Consider the following 4,773-nt stretch of genomic DNA (forward strand, 5'->3'; position numbering starts at 1 on the left):
TTAGTGTCAGCAAAATCATCAATCAAAATAATTACAATGACATGTTCAATTTATATCAAACTTATGCTCATTTTCATATTTTTATCAAATCTACACTTTTTCAAATAAGCATATACGAAAATGTTCGCCAAGTTCATAAGCATTCAACTCAAATAACATGTCAAAATAATCATTATTAGCAATTAAACAAGTTTCAAATGGCATTATCTCTCAAAAATCAAGTTCATGAATTTTAGACTTGAAAAAATCCACTTTAATTCTCAAAAATCATGTTTAGGCTCAAAGTTTGGATCATTTAACTACCTAAACATGTTACACTACTTAATTTAGCAATAATTCATGACAAAAATCGGTCATAACCTGTTTATATCAAAAAGCCCCAATTTTGCTCAAGAACATAAACCCTAGATTACTCAAAATTTGAAGTTTAAGGCTTCTAATCATGTTAAATAGCATCACTCTAGGTTATATAAGCATAATACATAAGCAATTTAAGCATAATTACACTAAAAAGCATCAAAATCGAATTGGGTACAAAATTGCTCAAGAACACAAAATTTTCGGATTAAAGGGTGTTTTGGGGAGAAATTTACCGTTTTCCTTGAGTAATTCCTTGATAGCATTCTTCTCAACATGATTTTGTGAAAGATTTGATGAAAAATGGTCAAAAATTGCGAATTTGGGAGGCTTTTTTCGGGTTTTTTCGCAGTATTTTGGGTGTGGGATGTTGGGGACTGATCTGTTTTTTGCGTTTTATTTTTTTTTCTGGAACTTGCAAACTCCGCGACTTGCGGTGTTTCCCTATTACAAACTCCGCAAGTAGCGATGTTTGTATTTTTTTTATTTTTATAAAAACCTTAACTTATAAAATAATTAATTAATTAATTCTAAAATTTTGTTTCCCTTGTTATTTAGGACGAGGTCGTTTCGGAACGATGTCTTAGTCCGTCCCTCGACAAAATTTTAAAATTTGTCAATTTAAAGCGCGGTTTTAAAAGCAAGGATTTTTTTGGGTTTTTTAATGTTTTTGGCATACTTTAATTCAATAAGATTAAAAATAATGATAATAAAAGTTCTCGTCCCTCCCTCGGGTAAAGCAATTTTGGTTCAACGACCTAGTCTTCAACTCACGACGAATTTTAAAAATCATATTTTTAACTTAGCGAAATAAAGTAAATTTTTGTTTTTAAATTCACACCAAACTTAAACTTAAAATGCATAAAATAAAAAAAAATTCACACCAAACTTAATTAAAAATTCATATTATAAATTCACACCAAACTTAAATTATATTTTTATATTTATACATACAAACTTATATTAAAAATATTAATTTTCCAAATATTTACAATTTTAAAAGTTTACAATATTTATTTAATATTAATTTATTAATTTTTTTAAAATATGGTAAAAATAAATTTAAAAATCTTTTTGGCTTTTATTCCCACGTTAATCAATCAAATATTATCAAAAATATGCTCTCCTCTTTTCGGTAAAGTAATTTCGGTTCCATGACCTAATTTAACTCATGACGAGTTTTTGAAATATTTTGGGTTGATTGATTAAAGATATTTATACCTTAAGAATAAACGTTAAATTTCGCAGTGATGTAATAATTTTTTGTATGATATCAACAATTTCGGTCGCAAGACCTAATTTCATCGAATACCAATTTAATACTTTATAGCGAACAAATTAGCGTTTATTATCAAAAGGTTAAAAATAAAAATAAAAATAAAAATAAAAAATGTACAAACTTACCTGTGAAATATATTTCTTAGTGATATGCTCTAGTCCACTCATAAGATAGTCGGGCTAATTGGTTTTCCATGGCTACATAGGCGTAACCTCGAGCATTTAATGTTTTTTCTTCTAAACATATGAACGGTCCGTCTCTGCATAAAGTAACAAATTCGGTATTTGAATAGGTTTGATTATTTGAACATTTACCTTCGTGTGACCATTTTCCGCATTTGTGACATTTTTCAAGGTGTCGTGCTCTTCTTTTCGCTGCGGATTTTGATTTTCCTTTGCCAAATTGTAACTTATTATCTTCGCATCTGGATTCTTTTCTTACTCCATCCAATTTACCTCTGATTAATGATACTATTTCACTTGGTAGTGTGTCATTATTACGTTTAGTGATCAAAGCGTGTAGCATTAGACCATGGTTTAGTTCACAGGAAGTCTTCATTTCGTAAAACCTAAAAAAATAAAAATTCAGAATGGGGGGAGAAGACTAGTTCTTTAGGGTCTGCTAGGGAAAGACCATTCGGGTTCCATTTTCGAGAACTACACGAAAACAGAAAATCTAACTCTAACAGAAATACATATTATCCTTTAAAGACATGATTCTCCCCACACTTAGTTAGCTGTGGTATCGAAATTGTGATTAACTTCGTTGTCGACTTCCATCGGACTATCTATGTAGTGTTTAACTCTGTGACCATTAACCTTAAATTCAATCCCATTTGAATTTATTAATTCTATCGTTCCGTATGGGAAAACTCTTTTGACTATGAATGGTCCAGACCATCTTGATTTCAATTTTTCAGGAAATAGCTTGAATCGTGAATTGAAAAGAAGAACTCTGTCTCCTTCTTTAAATTCTTTTGAACTTCTGATTCTTTTATCATGCCATTTCTTCATTCTTTCTTTATAGATTAACGAATTTTCGTATGCTTCTTGTCTTAATTCTTCTAATTCGTTTAGTTGACTTAATCGTAGACGTCCGACTTCATGTAAATCAAGATTACATGTCTTCAAAGCCCAAAATGCTTTGTGTTCAATTTCTACTGGAAGATGACATGCTTTTCCGTAAACGAGTCTAAAAGGTGTGGTTCCAATTGGAGTTTTGTAGGCTATTCTAAAAGCGCAGAGTGCATCCTCCAATTTTATGGACCATTCCTTCGGATTTGATCCTACGGTTTTCTCTAGAATACATTTTAAAGCTCGGTTGGTATTTTCAACTTGTCCACTTGTTTGTGGATGATATGCAGTGGAGATTTTATGAGTTACTCCATATCTTTTAAGAACTTTCTCAAGTTGATTATTACAAAAATGAGTTCCCCGATCACTTATTAAAGCTTTCGGTGTTCCAAACCTTGCAAAAAGACGTTTTAAAAAGTTGACTACAACTCGTGCATCGTTAATTGGGAGAGCTTGTGCTTCCGCCCATTTAGATACATAATCAATGGCTACGAGAATGTAGAGATTATTATGAGATTTTGGAAATGGACCCATAAAGTCAATACCCCAAATGTCAAATACTTCACATACTTGAATGACATTTTGTGGCATTTCATCACGTTGACTTATTTTTCTGGCCCTTTGACATGCATCACAGGATTTGCAAAGAAGGTGTGCGTCTTTGTAAATTGTAGGCCAATAGAATCCAGCATCATAAACTTTTCTTGCTGTTAGTTGAGGCCCATAATGCCCTCCTGTTGGTCCTGTGTGACAATGGTTTAAGATTTTACTAGCTTCATCTCCGAATACACATCGGTGTATTATTCCATCGGGACAACTCTTAAACAAATGTGGATCTTCCCAGAAATAGTGTTTTATATCACTGAAGAATTTCTTTCGTTTTTGGTACGATAATCCTTTTTCAAGGAATCCACATACTAAGTAGTTTGCATAGTCTGCAAACCATGGAATTTCATTATAATCTATCTTCAATAGATATTCATCAGAAAAGTTGTCTTGTATGGCCGATTCATTTAGAACTTCTAAATCAGGATTTTCAAGACGAGAAAGATGATCAGCGGCGAGATTTTCTGCTCCTCTTTTATCTCGGATTTCAATATCGAACTCTTGTAAGAGTAAGATCCAACGGATTAATCGTGGTTTAGCATCTTGTTTCGAAAATAGGTATCTAAGAGCAGAATGGTCGGTATAGACCACCGTTTTTGCTAGAACGAGATATGAACGAAATTTGTCAAAAGCAAAGACAATAGCAAGGAGTTCTTTTTCAGTGGTTGTGTAATTCGTTTGTGCTCCTTGTAACATCTTACTAGCATAATAAATAGGTTGAAATCATTTTTCAATCCTTTGTTCTAAAACGGCTCCCATTGCAAAATCACTTGCATCGCACATTAGTTCAAACGGTAGATTCCAATTTGGTGTTATCATGATCAGCGCATTAGTGAGTTTTTCTTTAAGAATATTAAAATATTTGATGCATTCATCTGAAAAGATGAATGGAGCATCCTTTTCTAGGAGTTTATTCATAGGAGTGGCAATTTTAGAAAAATCTTTTATGGAACGTCGGTAAAAACCGGCATGCCCTAGAAAACTCCTAACTCCTCTAACATTGATGGGATGTGGAAGTTTAGCAATTACATCTACTTCAGCTCTATCCACTTCAATTCCTTCCTTTGAAATTTTATGTCCAAGAACGATGCCTTCTTTAACCATGAAATGGCATTTCTCCTAATTAAGTACTAGATTTGATTGTTCGCATCTAATAAGCATTCGTTCAAGATTAGCTAGACATGATTCAAATGTATCACCGAAGATTGAAAAGTCATCCATGAAAACTTCCATGCATTCTTCTATCATGTCGTGAAAAATCGCCATCATGCACCTTTGAAAGGTTGCAGGGGCGTTGCAAAGTCCAAATGTGTAACAGACTGAAACCCGGACTAGTTGTAAGTTGCCTATTTTGCCCTTAAGGTTTATGCTTAGTCTTAAGTGCTTTTATTTTAATTATTTTATTAGTGTTTTATTATAATTGTGTTGTGACCAGTTTGTGACAAGGGTCCCAGAACA

Source organism: Rutidosis leptorrhynchoides, chromosome 3 (genome assembly GCF_046630445.1).
Source record: "Rutidosis leptorrhynchoides isolate AG116_Rl617_1_P2 chromosome 3, CSIRO_AGI_Rlap_v1, whole genome shotgun sequence".
NCBI lineage: Eukaryota > Viridiplantae > Streptophyta > Magnoliopsida > Asterales > Asteraceae > Rutidosis > Rutidosis leptorrhynchoides.